Source organism: Xiphias gladius, chromosome 7 (assembly GCF_016859285.1).
Source record: "Xiphias gladius isolate SHS-SW01 ecotype Sanya breed wild chromosome 7, ASM1685928v1, whole genome shotgun sequence".
Lineage (NCBI taxonomy): Eukaryota > Metazoa > Chordata > Actinopteri > Istiophoriformes > Xiphiidae > Xiphias > Xiphias gladius.
This window is the reverse complement of record NC_053406.1, coordinates 12765567-12787413: the sequence shown is the minus strand read 5'-3', so window position 1 is coordinate 12787413 and position 21847 is coordinate 12765567. Positions and strand designations below refer to the sequence as shown.

The following is a 21847-nucleotide window of genomic DNA, read 5'->3' as shown; positions in this document are numbered from 1 at the left end:
AACTTATGTCAGCTACAACTTCTCACTCTTAATTTGACCAACAAACATCACTCTCTGATTGGTGTGTGTGAGAGCATCCGTAAATGGGACTAGTTTACCAAAAAAGTCTAACTGAGATAAATCTTGAAAATGTCTTTACTGAAGTTTTGTTGAGTTTCCTCTGAAAAACAAACATTATTTTCTCCAAATCAACATGAGACACATTCTTCTCTGCCACCTCACATGCATACACATGAAGTTATAAGGTGTAAGCCCACACATTTGCAAACACGAATTAACTCAAGGTGAATATCACACAAGTACCCTACAAGCCCCTGGCAAGCAATTTTAGAATGTTCTCACTAGTATAAAATCATTCACACTAGCCAAAACTGGCATGGCTGCTTATACAGTTGTTAAGGAAATTACAGTCAAATAACCCCACCTGCTTAGAGCTTAACATCCTTAAGATCCATCCATGTACGCACACAAACATACATACAACCATACACACACACATACACACATACACGTAGATACAAAACCCTTGACTGAGTAGCGAGCTCAGTTCAAATGTGAAGTCATTTTCCACTACAACATTGCAACTCAGTCTTCAAACATCCCGAAGCTTTCAACCATGACAGAGAGGCACTGATGTCCTCCACTATCTCGTTTCCACAAAAATCAGGCCTCTGCTTTGGTTTGTCATTCATCCATGTGGCTCATCCAAAAGTGTGTTTGAACAAAAAAAAAAGGAAAACAAGAAAAGCACTTGGTGTGTAAATCAGGGAGTCCTGTATATTGTAACAAATCAACCAAAATGTGCGTGTCACTTTCTAAGAATTAAGCAAGTGAAGTGACTAAAAGTGTGTGTCGGCTCATTTTTCTTTTTACACTAAGAAAAAAACCCCCACTGTAATGTTTCTGTTTTTCTGCCCCTACGTTCTTTCGTCTTCTTATTCCCTCCCCTCATTTCTCTCTTTGGCTTCATTCATCCTTTCAGCTAGATTCTTTCAGGCAGGCATGCTTTGAGCTTGAGCTCTATCCTGCGTCATAATTCACTCTCCAGCCTGTAATACGTCACACTGGAGTAAACAGTAAGACAGGAGGACTGCAGACTTTGCTTTTGGCAACAGATGGCCACAACCTTTTCTCTCTTTCTCAATCTCCTTTTGAATCACGTCATCTCGTACCTTTTCCTCTCTCTTCTGTTTTCAGGGCAGACACTGCATCCATCCTTTTTTTTTTCAGCTTCCACCATCCACTTTCCTTCATCTCTTCTGCCCCTCTTCCTCTATGACTGCCTCCTCTCTCTGTTCCCCCCTCTCTCCCTCCTCCTGGGACTCAGAGTAATTCCATTATCAGCTATAAGCCTCAGTGGGGGTAAACACTGAGGGAGATGCAGCTTTGACGGTTTGGCTTGTGGCAATTAAACAAAGCCGAGGCCCCTGCACCCAGGAGGCGATAAGGCAGGGATTTAGTCTCCGATTATGTGAGGAGCTAAATGTCTTCAATTCAGAGTACTAGTATACTACGTACTTAGCATGCGTCATTCAGCAGGAGCTGAGTCATGGTGTCCTCAAAGTCAACGTACTTAGTGTCTTCCAAGAGGATTTTTTACGGCATTTCCAGGTTTTATTTGATACTTTAGCGCACATATCAACATGAAAGATGGTTAGAGAGATGAGACTTTGTGTGATAAACTACTTAATAACAGGTGCTATATTTTACTGACACACCAGAACATCCTAGTATCTGGAGTGCACTAAGATGTTTACGCTAAATCACTGTTGACATTATAATGGAGTGCACAGAAGGAAACAGCACATATATGTCTAAAATCTAAATAACAGGGAAATGACAAGAATTGCAGCAAACAGCAGGCAGAGATAGATATTCAAACTGAAACATATAAGGAAAATATTGTTTGGCATTCATCCATGATGGCAGCTGACTGAATAAAATTGGCTCTTGGCTAAAAGAAACGATGTCCTTACACTGTCTAAGGACAAAAGAAAATCCACATACAATTGAATTTCTTCGACAACAGTGTCATGGCAAATGCTTTTCCCTTGCTTTTAAATGAATTTGTATTTTTGGGATCAGCTGTTTTAGGGAGCAGAGCAAAAATACAGAAGGAGCAGAACAAAAAAAAAGCATTGCACATGTGAACTGACATATTTGGTAAAAGGTTGGAGCGCTGCTCCCTTGCCAACTGATGACTTTTTGAAATTTAATTTGACTACTACTGGCCTAGACGGAATTCGTGACATCACCGTCTGCAAATTGACCCTCCTGGGTCTCCAGCAAAACTTCAGAAAATATTGACAGCCTTAATCCCTAACCATTCTATTTTTAAACAATACCAAGACATCTGCAACCATACACACAGGCAAACACAGGCCCAAAGCACATTAAAAAAAACTCTATAACCGTCTCATTCTTCATTCATCCGCTAATTTTTTTCTCTGTTGCTCTCCTCCATCTCTCACCTCCTCACTCCCTTATTCCCTTATTTTCTATCTATGCCCTCTGATCCTGGCTTTGCCTCTCTGACTTGTTTATTTCTTCTTTTGCACGTTTCCCTTTCTGATGTATGTCTTGATAGTTTCTCTGCAACCCCCTCCACCACCAACACACCACCACAACAACCACCACCCCGCCGCAAGGCTGGAATGTGCCAGACAGCGGCGTCATTGTAATAAAATGTGTGCTAAGCTTGCTTCATAAAGCTTTAATGAGAGGTGGGGACCAGCGGCACGGTGCATCATCACCACAGTAAAAGCATCGGACACAATAAGTCTCCTGGGACTTCTGCTACCTCTACCTCTCATTGCCTACCCTTGTTTTTTCTCTCAGCATCTCCATATGTTCGATTTTATACATACAATCTCCTGTCTTTTTTGGGTTCTTAATTGCTCGCTCTGTCAAACCTCTCTCTTTCTCTGTGCAGACCTCTCCATAAATCTTTTTAAGATGTCCCTTCTTTATATGCATTACTCTACAGAGTATATCCGGCCTCTGTATTATTGTATCTTCCTCTGCAGCTATCCCTGCCTCTCTCTAATTCATTTCATTTGTGTCTGTGCATTTGGAAAGCACTCTAAATCGTGCATATCAGTTTATTTCATGTTTTCCAAATTCAAATTTGTCCAAATTGCATAATGCATAATGTATCGCTGAAGTAATACACTACGGACCAATGTTTTAGCTCTCTGTGCTTCTCTGGTGTTGTTTTCCATGTGTCTGCTCTCCCATATATTTCCTCTGCCTCCCTCTTTCTTTACCTTTCTCAGTATAGCGCTTATGTTGCTAAACTGGCTGTTTGTTTGTATTTCACATGACAGCAAGAACAGATGCTCACAGATAAACCTGCAATGTTCACTGTCGCTGCACTACAGCACAGTATAAAAAATAACACACATGCAGACAAACATAGTCACCTATATGGATTTTGGAGACACAAAGCAGGCACAATCACCCCATCCTCCAACACACACACAACCATACTACTTCCAGACTTTCTGTCCTGACGCTGCTGTTGCTTCTCACCCATTAGTCTAAATATCAACCCTCTAGCTGCCAAAATACTGTGAACTCTCATTACCAGCAGGTAAAGACCATGATAAAGGAAGCACCTGAATAAATGAAGAATACAAACTAATTTAAAAACCATAAGTTGTATTTTTCCTGGCATTGCTGGGGGCTACCTACAGTGCAGCACAGTGATACCTAGAGGGTGAAAGAAGGTAATGCCAATAATAAGCTTTATGAGCTATGTAATTAGAGAGAAGTCTTCCGCCCAATGCCTTACACTGACATTTCACATTTAAGCCATTTACAGTTGTAACCTCTAGAGAAGTAAGCTCCTGCACATTCTGTTTCAGCTCTGCAGAAGATTTCCGACTTTCCGACTTTTAGAGAAAAGCAACAGTGGAGCATCCTGCAGCAAGTGGTGGAGTTTCTACAATGACTGCAGCTCTTATCCTGAGTGACACAGCTAGTTCATAGTGTAAAATAAGTGAACACGTATGAACAGTTAATGTATTGAATAGGGGTTTAAGTATGAAGTGCAAAAAATTCAAAGATAAAAAAATTGAAGAACGGTTTTGCAGAAGAACAATTAAATTAAGTAGTCTTGAGGTAACCAGCATTGTGTGATATTCACCTTGAGTTAGTTCTTATCCAAAGCCTACAAGCAGAAATCAGTTTACCCTATTTGTAGCTCTAGCTCAGGATACTTTCCTCCTCTCTCACATCCATCCATCCATGTACCTACATAAAAATTTGGGTGTGGTCCTACACCTGGATAAGTAGGATGAAAACCTTTACATATAAATTAAGGATCGGGTGAAATTGTTTGTCAGTCTCAAGCCATTCAGTGTTTACTTCCTGTATTGTGTATCTGAATAATATACAAACAATGACAATTTAAGAACAAAAATGATATTACATCAATATTATGGCTGAAACTAAAGATTATTTTCATTATCAATTAATCTGCCAATTATTTTCTTGATTAGTTAGTTGTTTAGAATATGAAATTGTAACATTTGTTATTTGGAAAAAACAAGCAAATTAAAGACATCACAGTACAAACCTTAAGATATTCAATTATCATTATTTATCAATAAGAAACACAGCAAGTAGTCACATTTGAGAAGCTTAAACCAGCAAATTTTTTGGCAGGTTGGCTTGTAAAATAACTGAAGTGATTCATAAATTGTCAAAATAGTTATTAATTAATTAATTATTATTAATTAATTTTCTGTCTGTCAACTTAAGGACTAATCTTTGCAGCTCTAAAAAATATTATGAACAAGTATTGATGTTCATAATATTTATCACTAATTTTAATACATTACATTAGATATCTTGAAGCTGAGAGTTACTGTTATCCTGTCCCTACAGTGAGTTGTCCTTACATTTGCTAATACTAGCAGTGCAACAGTGTGAAGTTCAACTCTAAACAACTTCTCTTGTATATTTAAGATAAGAATCACAAATGTAAAATGGTACTAAAAGCAAAAATTGCACACAGAAATAAGAATCAAACCAATACACATTATTCTGCTTATAGTGTCTAATATATGATAAACAAAAATACTCACAGTGTCCCAGGGATAAAAGAGATTAATTGCAGCATGAGAAACTGTCACACTCTGTTCTCTACAACACTCATTAAGATTGAGGGAAACTTCCTGCACAAATATTACTGCTGCTGAGACGGCAAAAACAAGCTGTAAACTCAACACTGACAAATCATGACTTCATATGGCAAACCTGTTATGCAAACAGCCATTTATTTAAATATCCAGCAGACACAGTGCAACATTAGTCTTCATTTGGAGTCCAGTTTCTTTCCACATATTGAATGTAAGTATTCACTCTCCTTTTAGCTTTGTTTTTAGTCTCCACCAACCTGAGTGAAATGCCTGGCTCTTCAGAATCTTGCTAATGCTCCACTACATTCACCAGCCAGTCACTAATTCTGTCTTTCTCCTGTTTAATGGTGGGCATGGTAATTGTACAGTGGGTTTTTGGAGCCTTTCCACCAAAAACTGCTGCCTGCTGCAGCCAAAAATGAGCCGGACAACCAAAATGATTAGTCAAAAGAGACTGAAATGCTCTAGAGTCAGGTGATAATCCACTCTTGAACTCACTTGTATGTGAAGACTGACCCTCTTCACACACAAGTACTAATGTGACCTATTGTTAATATGATAATATTGATAACCGCTATAAATATAATTGACAGATGCAGAAAGAGGTTGCTGAGAGAGTCAACTAAACAATATTGACAATAACATTATTGAGTTAAAAAAGATCACAGCTACTGTAGCTCTCACATACTTCATCTCCAACTGTATTTTGTCTCAGTAACTTTCTATAATGTCTGTACATGCCCCTGAGTTTTTGGTTTTCTTAGTTTGTTGAGCATTCAGTGAAGAAGAATGGGGAGCTCTCGTTGCCTCATTGATTTCAATGGCATAGCTCTCACAAGGTGGATGGTACTTACTCACTGGGCAACACATTTTTCTCCAGTGTTTGATAGCTGCTGTCTCTCCAAAGCACCGTGAAGACAAACAAAAGATCAAGCCTGGAGTTCAGTAATAAAGCAGACAACATAGCACATGTATTTCATATACAATACTAGAATGGCACTCAGTAGGGCGCATACGTCCACCAAGGCCAGTGTCAAACAACATACACTAGACTTTGGAGAAAAAATTAAAATAGTAAATGATCTGTATCTGCCCTAAAATTGAACGGGTTCTTCTCTGGCCCATGCCCCATTCCTCCACCAGATTTGGTGCAAATCAGTTCAGTGGTTTTTGTGTAAACTTGCTGACAAATAAACAGACACAAATACATAACCTCCTTGGCAGAGATAATAAAATACTGGCCAAGGACTTACAACACAGATAATAAAATTATTTTAAAAGGCATTTATAAATAGCAGATTTTTCTTTATTTTGTGGATTATATGAATGAAATTAAAGTCTAATATGGGTGGCATTCCCCAAAAAGTACAGTAAATGCAGCTTCTTACACCTGCTTTAATCACTAGTAACAACCTGTGCGAAGCCTGTCGCAACTTTGTTTGGTTTAAAACTGTGTCTGTGTTCTATAGAAAACACACTATTGTAAAGGTGCCTTTTGTGAGACAGTGAAACACTACCTTTATACTGAAAATGGCACCTGAGCACCGTTAAAGAGGATCATTATAAAGATGAGACAGAAGACAAAGTCTGGAGATCAATATTATCTGGAAGAGAGCACAGTCTCTGTATGGATTTCATATTTTTTCCTCTACACTACAGCATGGATTATAGCACAATGGAGCAATTTCTCAGAAAAAAAACACAGGCACGTCAGAGGTTAGAAAGGGAATTTCATCAAATATAATGCTTGTAAAATAATAATAGAGGGTGTTTTAACAAAAAAATCTAGCATACGTACAACATTCATACAAATGACTTGTTGCAGTATATGAGCAGCTATTTCTTTTCAATAATACTTTTCATTAGACTTGAAACATTCTAACACATGCCCCTTCATTACATCCACCTCCTGATAAATATGGGCAATTATTTTTAACCCAGACAAGAACTTGTCATCCATCCTAAGCAGCAATGTTATGATGTCAGGCTAAAAGCCTGAAGATCAATATTCGTTGAGAGGGCATGCTCGCTATTTCATGAGAACATAGATTAAAAATGAGAAGGCATAGAGGAGAGCTTTTTAAGCAGCAGCCAGCTTCATCAGCCAAGGACACCAAAACAAGAGCTATGAATGACTTCTGGAGAATATAATAGTCTTTAGTTTCCTTCCCAGAGACATGTGCTAATTAGAGCTTATAGCTAATAGATATATTGTAATTGGCTTCTATCTGGTTTAATAAGATACATTTATAATATCAAACATGTCAACCTGCAGTGTTCAGCTGGTGAGATGTTAATATTGAGACCAGGCCTCAAGTGTGCAAATCAGCAGCATTATAAGGACAAGATAAAAGATAAAGCTTGACAATCAATAGTGTGGCAGGGGAGTTCAGCCACCTTATGGATTTCATATCTGATGCTCTCCACTAGAACACAGTTTACAAGATAACTGAGCTGAAATAGCTTCATCAACAGGGCAGAGATTATTGAGAGTGATCATGTTTTGTGTGCTGTGCTGTATCCGTGTGCGTCTAGTTCGCTGTGCTTGTGAATGAGGCCATTCATCCCTCTGTCTACCTCCTTCTCCTGTCTATCTTCCCTTTTTCACAAAACTGCTTCACACAGTGAAAAGGGGAGAGGAGCGCTTTAGTTGTCTCAGTGAGGGGAGGAAAGAAGAAACAGAGAGAGAGAAAGAGCAAGAGAGGAAGAGAGTAGTTCCGAAACCCACAAGGGGCTCAGACAGTGACGAGAGAGAGAGCATACTTCTGCCAAGCAGACACTGCAGTGCGAAAGCAGGAGAAATTGGAATCTGAAGGTAGATATACAAAAAAGGGGCAGGAAGAGAAAGTGAGGAATTGCTGCCCTGCAGGCCAGCAAAGGACTGGAAAATGCTGTAAACTAGTCCTTAAGTGCTCTAACAGCTCTATGTGTGTGTATGTAAGTTAGGTCATCAAATGAAAGCAGTACATACACACACATTCAGATTAAAACACACATGCACAGAGCTGCCTCAAAGGACATCAAATTAGTCCTTTTTTTTTTTTTGGTACCCATGTCTGAATACAGGCTGAATATTGGGTCATAGGTGAGGGACAGCAGGAGAAAGGGCTCCTGGGTAGGACTGCCACACTCCACTGTCACTTCTTTATTCTCTTTGATTACATCTTTCCACTTCTCTGCACCTGTTCTTTGTCTCCTTCTCCCCTGACATCTCCTCCAGGCCCTGTCCCTCAGGCTGCATGAAATAAAAGCTTCTAGGAATAAGAGTACTGATTGGGGAAAATGAGGGCAGGTACCCAAGAGGGGGGGCAAGGCTATCTCTGTGGCCTTTGGTGTTGTCGCAGTTAGTGAATATGCTAATAGTTGCTGACATATGGCTTCCTCCCTTGTGCAGTCAAGTCAAGAAAAAAAAGAAACTTTAAAAAAGGAAATCATTGACTTGAGCTCTAACTTGAGGATAATTTTTTTATATAAAGATCATTTTTACAGTTGGCTATGATGAGATGAAACAAGGATGAGATGACAAACAAGGAAGGTCATTGGTATGTAATGATTTCCAAATTCTATTGTTCATAAGGGTAAAATTTTGCATAATTTTGAGATAATGCTGGCTTCGATCCTCTCTCAAGTTTAGAACAGTCCACAGACATGCATATCAGGTGAACTGCCGACTCCAAATGCCCTTTAGTGTGAATGTGAGTGTGAATGTGTGTTTTTTTTTTTTTTGTATGTTCTGATGTGATAGAGATGACCTGTTAAATGTATGAAGGGAAAGTGATATCAAAAAAGGACAAATGTAGAATCCATTGTCTTTTATTTTTTGCTTGTGCGAACAGTGAGGCTGATAACTTTAGAGCAAGCATAACTTCTGGAAAAACACATCATTTAAGTAGAAGTAATATTTTGAGGAAAAAGGGCCATCTGCTTTATAAATACTAAACGGGTGGCAAGATTGTGAAATTAACGTTTCATAAATTTCGTTTTTGGCTTTCTCTCTATAATTTTTAATATCCGGTTTTGATGAAGCCCTGCACATTAGGGCAATCACGGGCTTCAGAAATTACATCTTATTATTAAGTTTGAGGCATTTCACTGCATTAGTTAACAGTGAAAATGGAGAGGCAATTACATGCAAAAGCAAATGAAAATGTTGTTTGTAACTGGTACTAACTCAGTCCAATGAGCCATGGATATGACCAATCAGCACTTCTGTCTCCATTTCTGTAATGTCATGAGGAAATGAACACATTTTGGTGACATCTCATAAGAGTCTCTAGTTATATCTCTTAGCCCAGCACATCACTTGGAACACCAGGCATCAACAGAGTCGGGCCCGGTTGTTGCTTTTCCATCGAAATGACGAAGAAGTAATACCCACAAAACTGCTGAAGTCAAGTATTCTAGACATTTCTTGGGATTGGAGTCTACCATAACAAGTGGTGGTCCTACAAGCCTTGTGCTGCAAGTGGAGACAAGTGCTTCAACCCAGCATCTACTGCATGTTAGGCACATACACCTGTAACAACATTTTCAGATGATTTCAGATAATTAACCACAAGTACAGAATCCTTGGACTAAAGCTGTGAACCCCCCCCCCCAAAAAAAAAAAAAAACACTTTGAAAATCTAGTCTTGCCTAGTGCTCCATCTTGTGTGCACCACGATGTACCAGAACAGCACTTCTCCGCAGCCGAATAACAGCAGGATTAACTGCTGCCTTTTAGGATCACGTAAATCAGAACGGATAAGAAAGGGTGTCCCTAATCAGGATCCTTGAATCATGAGTTGGCTGGTAACCTGACAATGGCTGCCACAGACATTTCAATAACATTGTAATGGAAACACTCACACAGTTTGGTTCGTGACATCCAGATAATCGATGTGTCATCATGGCAAAGGATCATTTAGTTAAACATTCAAGCAGCAGTTACAATAAGCAGTCAAACTTTCTAAATTTCATGCCCTTTAAGGAAAAAAACTATGCTCATTATCAAGGCAACATTATTAAAAAATGCACATGCACATACATACACACATATTTGGAGCTGCATGTATAATACTGACAATGTGCTGCAGAAACTTTGCCTCAGCAATGAGGTCTGCAGCCACAGAGATAAAAGATAGAAAGAGGGAGAGAAGCAAGGAAAAGATAAGAGAGAAAGAGAGGGGGAAACTATGTGTCACCTGTCACAGTGCTGTGCTGCATACCCGTAGGATACAGCTCTTTAAACAGGGCTAATCTGTTTGTGCATATGTATGCGTGTGTGTGCGTGCGTGCGTGTGTGTGTGTGTGTGTGTGTGTGTGTGTGTGTGTGTGTGTGTGTGTGTGTGAAAGAGAGAGAGAGACAGAGAGAGAGATGTGACAGAGAGCCTTTTTACTCCAGTCATCTTTAAGCACTACCAACAGTAGCTAAAGCCCTGTGGGCCTGTCCGGTACGAACACACACATTCATCACACACAATCACACACACACACAGAGAAAGAGAAAGACACACATGGCAAATATCAAAATCATTCATCACAGCAGACAGGGGGAGAATGAGTAGAAAAGTAGAAAGTGAGGAGGTGAGGAGAAACTCACTAAATGTGCTCTACTCATACTGTATGTAAATACTGTGCTTTCAACTCCCTTCACACAGAGACCTCTGCTTTCCTGTGGTATGGCACATTTGGCATACACTCCTCTCTAGTAATGTGCTTTTATTGTCCTTGAAGGTTTGCAGCCGTGCATAACCCTTCAAATATCCTCAGCTTGTCAGTTCCATGCTCAGACCCGAAAGCCCCAGGTGCATAAAGCCATTTTCCTCTACATGCTTTACCTATTGGCATTTTTGAAGTGGATGCCTCTGTTTCGACATGCCTCTGTGTGATTGGTCTTTAAGAGGGCTGTAATACCACAGAGAGATTACTAGGCCTTAAGTAGATACATTATTACAGAAGTGTTCATGTAGCAGGAGGGCTGGGAATATAAAGATATCAGTTAGCGCCAAATGGTCTCTTTATTCTTCGTGCTGTATCATAAAGCACAGCTCTTCATTCTCAGACACATACAGTATCTATCAAAATTTCCCTTCACACTTGTAATCTGATGAACATGGGAAACAAACAGTACTCTCCTGTGGCAAAGGCCCATGTTTTGTTGACCCATTCATTCATCCATTCCCAACCTTCTTCCTGCGTGGCATTTGTCGCAGTATAATAACATCCCCCAACTTCCTCCTTTGCTCCTGATGGATGTGAGTTATAATTCTTGCAGCAGCTAGAGGTCTTTGTCACTTGCACGTAAACAGATGTTATTTTTGAGCATTTTTTTTAAAACAACTGATGCTGTTGTTTTTCTTGGGAGGACAGTCGGGAAACGTTAGCTGCAATTTGGGCCAAAGTAGAACTAATTTCAACTTTGAATGCGGCAGTGAGGATTTGGATTAGTGTCCAGTGCCAAAGGTTGTGCTGCATCTGGTGTGCTCTCCACAGGAAAACAATAGCTCAGTTTGACACTCTTAACAAGCAGCAAGTCAGAGAAGTAACTCGGAGACAATGAAGGTTATTTGTCTGATTTCCAGTTTTAGATGGGAAATTTTTGGCTGTCGGATCACAAAGTTGTCCTTATCTCAAAAGTTTTTCTTACAGTGCCATAGAACAAAGCACCGACTACTGACATGCATAATGATGCAGACAGTGTGACAGAAAGAGAATCTGCCAGGGGGGAAAAAAAAAAAAAATTAACCTTATCTATTGTTGCCTGCTGTTACTGTAAAAAAACACAAAATGTCTCTCTGTTGCTATCACTTTCATTTTTTATTTCTGACCTTGCCTCTTCTTGGGGTATATACAAAGGGTATACAATGGTCAGAGGGAGACAGAGAGGTAAAGAAAGATACTGAGTGTGAACTGAAGTGAACTGTGTGTGTATATATGTGTGTGTGTGTGTGTGTGTGTGTGTGTGTGTGTGTGTGTGTGTGTGTGTGTGTGTGTGTGTGTGTGTGTGTGTGTGTGTGTGTGTGTGTGTGTGTGTGTGAGTGTGTGCTGTACGTCTATCCTTTTCCATCCTCATAACCACAAGAAATGGAGGAATATTACTTGATGGAATGTCCTAAAAAGTAATAAGAATATGTCCTTGTCCCTGTGTAGGTGTGTTTGTGCGTGCATGCCCTTCCAGAGTAGGTCCACAATGATTGAGTGTGCTCACAAGATAAACAGAGCAGTAATTTAAAAAAGGAAATGACATCCCACCACCCATTTCTCCTGCTGCCTCACTCCTCACCTCGCGATTCCTCATTCTTTCTTCAGTCCATCCATCTCACTCTCCCGACTGTGTCCTCTGTCTTCTTCTCCATCCCTCCTTTTCCTCTGGCCTCTGACCACTTCTTTTGAATTTGACTGGTTATGATATGTTTTAGTCAATTCATTCAATTCAGTTCAATTCAAATCAATCCAATTCAGTTTAAAAGACTCATCTTATCAGAACACAGATAGAATACAATACAAACAGTTTGATTGGTGATTTGATCTCTGGCTCCTTATGTCCTCATGCTGAAGTGTCCTTTACCAAGACACTGAACCCCAAATTGCTTCTGATAGCCAGGCACTACACAGCATATCGAACTGGTGAATGAATGAGAGGCAAATTGTTACATTGCTTTGTCCGCTATGGTACAAAAGTGCTATAAAAGGGCCATTTGTTTTCCCACTTACACCACTACTTTTAGGTTACTCAAATCAAAAGCTAATCTAAAAGCAAAATGCTCTTTAAAAGAAGGCATAATGCATAAAAAAATCATTTTCTATTACCTATCAATACTACACTGCTCTTGGTTTTTACAAAATGCATGTAATATATGCATTGTGTGGATCCCAGGAAGACTAGTGACCACTGTTTGAAAGCTAATGGGGATCCAATGAAAGAAAGAAAGAAAGAAAAACTATGTGGGTTTTACAGGGAAAGCCTGGAAATCCTGACAGTGCATAATCTGGCAAAACACAAGGCACAAGAAATTATATTGGAAAGTATTTAATACCTGGAGGAGACTAAGGAAAAATACCTTATAGACATAAGAAAATAATAGTCTGCAAAGCATCATTAATGACATAGAATATATCACTTCATTGCAATAATTATTTAATAAAAGCATTTAATTTAGACTGAGACCTTTTAGTGGACTGCTCATCTTTACACGTATAGTAAACAAAAAAAGAAATCACCATCTGGCTTATTAGTTACTGTTTTGATATATAGGAGATACCCTTATCCAATCAAAGCAGCTCTTAGAATAATTGATATATATATAATTGTCTGACAACTAAAAACATTTATTGGAATTTATGTAATTAGTGTTGTCTTGTTAACTTGTTTTTGAAAATGTATATCATAGATGTGTGAAGTTGGCAGTGCAGTTCAGCTGTAAATGCCTGCGTGTACACAGCCAAGCTGTGTGTGTTGAAGCCTTCTTCACTGGCCTCATTACCTCCTTGTTTGCAAGAAAAAGATGCTTGCTTCTTAAAGTGCTAAGAGCCGAGCATATTTTTTTCTCAATGTGCCAGTGTGATTAAAGTTAAAAACCAATTTTACCCAAAGAGCTTTGTGCTTCCAGTAGTCTCAAATCGTCTCATAGCAACAGTAGGAACCATGACTAGCATTTTCCCAAAGCATCTGCTGAGTGTAGCTCCTAGCTAAAAAGAGAGGTGATTGGTGGACACAAGTCCTAAGTACCTCATATCTCTCTTAAAATGAGCAAAAACAGCTATTTAATTAGGAGTAGCACATCTTATTTGTTTGTATTTATTCCAGTTCAGTGATATGCCTCTTGCTCCCACAGACACTGAATCTCTGGAGTGTCATTCCTCAGCTGACCCTGCAGTCTATGACTTGCTGATCGAGGTGAACATAGCGTTTTTGGCACAGAGGTCAGGTGGGTGCAGAGTTGAGTCAATGAAGTATCACTTCACTTGTTCTACACAAACAGTCTCCTTCATGATTTCTTACTCAAATTTACAGACAACAATATAGGCCCTTGTAAATTCTATCAATTTAATAGCATTTGACTTTTTACTTTATGAATCAAATGACATACTGTATCTCAAATAAGTGTATATTGGCAGCTTATACTGTACACTTTAGGCACCAGCTGAGGGGGGTGAGTACATGTGCATCTCCAGTAACTGTATGGACAGTCTGGCCATGGGTGGAATCATACTCTGTGTAATGTACCAGCAGGCTGATAAGTATTCAAAAACAAAACATTTTCACGTGATTGTGAAATGTCCAACCAAATATCAGAAACTGTGAACAAAACTGCATTCTCTCAAACCAACCACCAGACTGTGGCTGCTGTTCGTGTGTCTGCTGAGCTCACAGCCTGTGTAAACACAGATTGTCTTAGACAGAAGGATTGGGAATCCAAAACCAGCACATTAATCATTAAAAAAAAAAAAAAAAACGTGTGAACAAAACTTGTCTTGTTATGACAAGCTACTTCTAATGCTAATGTAGTTGTCTAGTACTAAAATGAGCTCCAGAGGACACTTTGGGGAAGTAGCATGACAGCTGACATTAATTAGCAAGTGAGCACTGGATAATCTTGCATAATTTGCTGAATTATGGGCTGGGTAATTAATGTACAGTAAATAACCTTCTTGATAATGTTTCAGGTTGACCCTACCTGTAAACTTTGTTGAAACGAATGCAACGGTACCAAGGCACCAAGTAGAACTCCAATCTGTGCTGTTTGTCCTTTGAAGGGATAGAACATACTTTCATGATGTTTTGTATTTAGAGAGGAAGAATGGTGACTCTTTGACAAAATGAGTGGGCAGCACCTTCAGTTTCAGCAAACTAACTGAATAAATAAAATAAAATAAAATAAGAAAAAATAAAAATGGTTTGACCTCAATAAGACCTCCAACATTTTAATGTAATACAGCAGTGGAAGTCACCATTTGATGTTTTTGGTCAGATGTTCAAACAGCATGTTTCAACAAGTCAAAAGGCAAACAGGATTGCTTCTGGAAAGTACTGAATTAAGTCTTCATTTGGTGTTTTCATTGTCTCTTTGTCAGACTACCACATCACTACTGGAAGCAGAAGAGGGTTAGATGATTATTTTAAGTAAGTAATACACAAGGCCATGGCCTATTGGGTTGGGGATTACTCTCCTAAATTTCCGTAATTACCATTGCTCTCTAGGAACTACGACAATAATAATATACTACTTATATCTACTGCTTTTTCATAATTCATACTGCTGCAGACAGGTGTGAAGGAAAATAGCCGATCATTGGTGGTAATATTGTTTAGACTTTTATATTTTACCTTATTCCTGTCTGTTTACAGAACTTTGTGCCTTCCTTGATTTTTAATTGATATGCACTTTACACACAAAACACACTGATTGATTAATACGTAGTATGATGTTATCAGCAATAGCCCCAATTCAAATTGTTAGAGGCAATGCTGCCAGATATGTCAGTGGCTCCATTTATCTCCTTGAATTTTAAAAACCATTTGGCTTACAAGGCTTAGTAAAGTAAGGCTCGGTAGTGAATGAAAAAGTAAAAAAATAAATAAATAAATAAAATGACAGAGGAAGAGATTAAGAGACAGCGGGAGTGTGTAGAAGAATCGTAGCTTTCCCCCTCCATGTTCCTCTGACTGTAACTACACTTTCAGTCCCCCTGGGAATCTCCACACACAGAAACACTGAAGGGTAGCAGCACAGTGAACAGTCCTTGTCTCCAAGCAAAAACTCTACCTCTGCTGATGAAAGCTGAACAGACGTACACATACACATGCACGCACACACACTCACACACACTCTGTCTTATTCACCATCAATGTGTGCTCATAAATTTCCCTCTTCCCTCAAGTCAGTCCACCATAACCTCAGATGAACTTACTCGCAAGTCACAGCATCAGTGGTACACTGCAAACACGCCAACAATAGTCATGATGAAACAAACACAAGTTCTCTTGAGAGTTAACCACACATGGTCATGGTTAAAAGAGTATATCGTGTCTATGCCTTACCAGACCAAACCATACACGAAGGACAACCTCTGCTCTTGAGTTTTCTGCTGAAACCTTTCCCAGAATTTCACTACCCACATAAGCATTTCAACTGACTTCTAAAACATAACTGTGAACCTAATCTATTTTGTACATCATCCTTGGTTTACGAGAGCAGTTTGATGTTGCCCTTTCTCAGTAAAGGTATAACGAATTGACTCTAAAAGTCTTCTGTCTCTAAAGATTTCTGCATGGTCTTCAAACCCATTTCTTTTAAAAAATATCTCAATTTGCATCTTAGGCTCATGCGGAGGCTCTCACCCAGAGAATTAGAACAAGTGAGCACGTAGAGTTCCACCATGATGGTCAAACACTACCACAAACACGAGACCGGAAACCTAAGGTTATTATTATTATAGAAAAGTCAGTCAAAATGCTGGGGTAACTCTAGTGAATTACCCATGCAACAAATGTTTAAATGTCAAAGTAAACCCAGGACTGTAGCCAGAGGATGGCTGGTTCAAGTGTGGCTTGGAACCGGAATGAGTAGGTTTCTCAATTCTCTCAACAACCGCTGCTGAGGTGGCCTTGAACAAGGCCCTCAATCTTTATTGCTCCAGTGAAGCTGTTCAGGGGCCAATGAAAAGGTTGTGCAGAGATGCCTACAATGAATGAATGAATATGGCAACATAATAAAAAATAAGGGCATTGCTAGTTAAATTCCCCCAGACAGAAGATTAGAGAAAAATGTGTAAATATTTACAATCCAAAGATCTGCACCTTAGTGTGCACCTCTTTAGCACCTCTCTAGTTTTGCCAGAGCTAGATAAACCATAAAATAAAGCCCTGAAGATTCTTACAGTTTTTAAATTACCATTAACCATGACAACCAGAGTGCTGACGAGCGATCGAATGCCCATGTGCGTACTAGGGCTGCAACATGTATAAATATACTGCAGCTATGGTGAAGGTTTTCTGTTTACAGTATGAGTCACAATACACAGCTGTGGACACAGCTTTCTCCTTTGAATTTTTCTTCACACTGTGTTTTTCAGTGATTTATTTATTTTTTCTTGTTTAGGGAATCTAATGCTGAGGATTTGCCCAATGAATACAATGAAAAAAGTTTATCAGAGACGCACAGCGCCAGAATGTCCTAGTTAGAAAGCTGTCTGAAACATATTTCTCCTTGACAGAGAAATTACATAAAAAGATATGTTAAACGTGTTTCTTTTTTTCGGTTTCTACATTGTAGCCGATGATATTAGGGTTTTTATGTAGTAGTACAGCCACAGTGAATACATGCATGTCTCCCATTCAAGTGAGTGGGAAAGTGGTGGAAGACTTTTGGACCCCACTGTAAATGGTTGCAGTTTAGTCCTTTGAGTTCAGTTAACATAATCAATTTACAGATAATTGGCTTTGGGCCGAACCAATGACAACGACTAGTGGAAGACTGCTGTATCTCAGCAGAATGCTTCTCATTATTGACCAACTCTGTTTAAAAAGGGCTTTGTCATTATTAGCCTAGCTCACACAGCTAGAGGTTACTTGTTATCTAATTATAACAAATAAAAAAACAAACAAATTTTACTCAAACCACCATCAACAACTTTCTTTTTGCATTTTGGTATACAGTAATCATATCTTTGTGCATCTTTATTGCAGGGCTAACTTAATTAATTGCTCACTTCTACCAGATAAACAGTGTTTCTACATTTAAGCAGTAAATTCATGCACTGGCGTAGGTTAGCCACACTAATTTCCCTGTAGCAGAAACCATGCTATTTACATACTCCACTGGGCTTATACACTCTACGCACATCATCACACATGTGCAGATACACATTCGGAGCCTTATCTGCGCATCAAGCTTTCAGGAGTTGCATTTGATAATGACTCAGTCTCTCTCTTTCTTGAGGCTAAGCTGTTTATATGCAGATAACCACAAACAAACAGGGCAGATAATTGCACACACAACATGAAATATGAAGAAGAACGTGCAAAGACATGTGTAGGATACGAACAGCAGCTTGGATGGATGGTTGGATGAGCACTAACGCAGGAGCACACATACACAGAGATACTGTAGAATACTGCAGTTTGCCCCCTACAATCTACCTAAGAAAAATATCCCTTCTTGTTATAATTAATAACAAAAGGCATGTTTCCCAAGCTTAATGTGTAGTTAGTGTCATGTGTCTGTTCAGTATTTTGTCTCCCATCTCTCATTTTCTCTCAGTCGGCAACATTGTATGTAGCATTCACGGCAACTAAACACTCAAAAAGTACAGTGAGCTCAACATGCAGAAGTCTTCTCATGAAAAATAGATTTGCTCTATAAAAAGAACCTACATCTATACCCTCCAGTCTATTCAAGTTGTTTCTACAAAACCGGACGTGATTTGGATGAGTATGCAGAGTAATGACACTCACTATCTCTAATACTACCTGACATGAAGTGGAGGGTTGATTATGCTGCATATACCATGGTCATCTGTTTAAAAAAAAAAAAAAAAAGAGCTTGCACATTTTTTTATTGAATTTTTTAGGCTAAAAGGTTATGATGCTAAGTTAGCTGTTCATTTGTTTAGTGGGTCTACCAGTGTATAACATTATTGGCATGGTTACACAGATTGTGGCATGAATTTGCGCCACAGATGCATTAAATAAACAATGATGAATGACAAAATGTCCCTTTTTTTTTTTTTTTTAGCAAAAATTAGACAAGATGGGGGAGATATGAGGTGGACTTTGAAAAAAAAAAAATCTATGTTTGAGAAGTCAAAGTTGTTTTAAAAGACACATGCCAGCCAAACAGACAAGTGGTTTTCATATCCATGCTAGAGTTACCATGCAAAATGCAAAATGTGAAGAAAATCCTACTATAAAATAAATCTGTGTGAAGAGATTAAACCTGATCTTTCCTTCAATTTGAAACAGACTAGACTGCAGTGTAAAAGACACTTTGTAATGAATGTTTTGGGTAATAACTTATCCGACTCTTATTTTTATATTTATTTCCTTACAGATGGTTGAATGAAGCAGGGTTCCTATAAGTCTGGCTGAAGCTTGTGTTTCAAAGGTCCAGTAGAGATGCTGTGTCACAAGCGCTATGCGTGGTGCTGATACTATAACCCACCCCGAAGAGACACATGCTCAGCACCGCACCAGTGTTCTCGCAGTTATACCAATCTGTGGGTAACCATTACCACGACAACCAACCACCACACTAACGTGAGTCATCAGTCTTGTCCGGTTTACCCTCTCCCTGTTGCAGCTTGCATCTAGTTCAAGACTCTGGTGCTGGCCTACAGGATAGTGAAAGGACCTGCGCTTTCATGATCAAACCGCAGCTCTTTGAACACACTTTAAGCTGTTTATTTGGGAGGGTTGCACTTCCAATTTATCTAGCTATTATTGTATTGTATTGTATATGTTTAGTGTAAGTCGTCTGCTAAATTAATGTAATGAAATTCATCTGTGTGAGTGAGTGTCTTTTATTTCTGTTCAAAGTTACCTTAACTAAAGACTTCAGAACAAATTTCTGTGTCTGTGTCTCTGTGCTTGGGTCCTCCTCATCTTTAGCCACACAGTGTCCCTCCGATGTTATCACTACAAAAGTCTGGTATGATGTAAAAAACTACAAAGGTAATGTCTCATTATCAATATGAAAATATATACAGCTATATGCCATGTCACAAGAGGGACGTTAAAACAGGATACAGATTAAAAATAAAAAAATAACATGGCTCAGTCGACACCTACAGCTGTGTCATCATTCTTTTTATAACTACATTTACTACAATGTACTTACTATAATATAAAAAGCAATTATTATTAAATGACTAAATCCAGTCTATCATGATCCCATGGCCATGTACTACAGAAACTCAGCGTCTCTCTCCTTCTGCAGATCTAATGTCCCTCTCTACTTCTCCCTAGACGACTGCTTTGACGAAATTACCTTCCCATATGGAGAATATTACTCCACTATGCCATCTGTACTGTCATCCTATCATCCCCTTGAGCGTATGACCATGTGAGTGTGTGTGTGTGAGTATGTGTGTGAGGACTAGAGCCTGTGGGAGAATGAGCGAAGAGAGAGTAGGACATGTGTGCCTGTGTATGTCTATAGTCATGTGAATGAGTGAGATGGGGAGAGATTTTAAGTGCATGTGCATTAGAGCCAGTAAATCGCAGTGTGAATAACATTGCTATGATAAGACACAGTGTAATAATCCCCACCTAGAGCTGATTGTCATGGCTGATGCTCTTTCTCTGTGGGAGGGTTTTAGTGACTCTGTCATGTCTCACAAAGACAATTATCATTTCATGCTTACGCTACAGACAATGAAAAAGTATTTTCTAAAACGTCAAGCAGACAACAATGTGTATAATTGTTCTCTGTGCTCTGAGATTTTATGTTTTAACACAGAGCAGGTAAAACATTGTTTGCTTTTCACCAAGAAGATAGATGCGATTGGCTAAAATAGGCAACATTTACACAAATAGAGATCTGTACATACGCAGACAAAGCTGTGAGCTGTATAGGTGAGCTGAAGAGTTCCCTCTCCCTCTCTCCCTATCTCTCCCTCTCTGGTCCCTCCCGTTCCATCCTCAAGCAGACACCAAACACATTCCTGACCCAAATCTTTCCTTTCTTTTCTCACCTACTGCCTTACAAACACCAAAAGCTGTCTGAGGTAATATTCCTCTCCCCTCTCCATCATTCAGAAAGAAAGAAAGGAAGAGGGGGAGAGAGAAGGAGAGAGAGGGAGATAAAAAGATGCAGAGCAAAATTAAAGAGAGAAAAGTAATGGGCTCTGTGTTGACAAACCAAACACAATCCCACACACAGTTTGTCATTTACCTATGGGAGTTCTATATGTGTAATTACTAACTATACTTTGACAGCTATAGCAATCAAAGGCTTCAGAGTGGCGTTTTTCCCTCCAGCTGCTCAGTCGACAGACAATAATAGCTGCTAATTAACGGTATTTCGCGACTTGAAATAAAAATGCAGCATGTACTGCAGCAAGATGGATGGATGGACACAGACAGGCTACAGAATAGAAAGAAAGACATAATTCTCGAAATACGAAATACATTCGTACGACATTCTAGATACTTACAGAGACAGCCTAGACACTGCTAGACTCATGTGGAACAAACAGTGAGCAATGCCCTTTACCTTGAGAAAATCAGAGGGGTGAAAAAAACAACAGCAGTGGGGTCCTCCAGGCAGTTTGTGATCCCATTTAGTAGGCAGCCTCTGGTGATTCCTCCAACTAAAAGGGCCCCAGATGGGAAGGCTTTGACCTTGTTTTGAACTCTTTCTGCAGTGCCAAGAGGTAATGTGGATGCTCAGCTAGTTTACATTTCCCAACTGAATGCCTCTCTAAATGGAGTCATCACAGAAGCAATGATTGAGAATGTGTCATTATCACACAGACTAACCATGTTTGACATACACAGTCTGACATGCCTTTTTTTTTTTATAATATAGGGGTGATTCTACTATTCTTAATTAAGTGGGAGCACACTCCACTTACATCCATTTCTTTTGAATTAGTCTCCAATCAAGTTGTCATTGTGTGGATGGTGGTTCGATTTGCTTTACAGTGAGAGGAAACATGCTGTAGTGTATTGTCAGTAAAATAATGAAGAGCGGTAGTGTTCTTGAGTGTTAATGCTGCCA

General features: G+C 39.2%; 1 protein-coding gene across 3 annotated transcripts in view; it reads right to left on the bottom strand.

The window, feature by feature from the left end:
* Positions 1-21847, bottom strand: part of gria4a (glutamate receptor, ionotropic, AMPA 4a) — a 99139-nt gene that overhangs the window by 57781 nt on the left and 19511 nt on the right. The gene's annotated exons all lie outside the window — the stretch shown is intronic.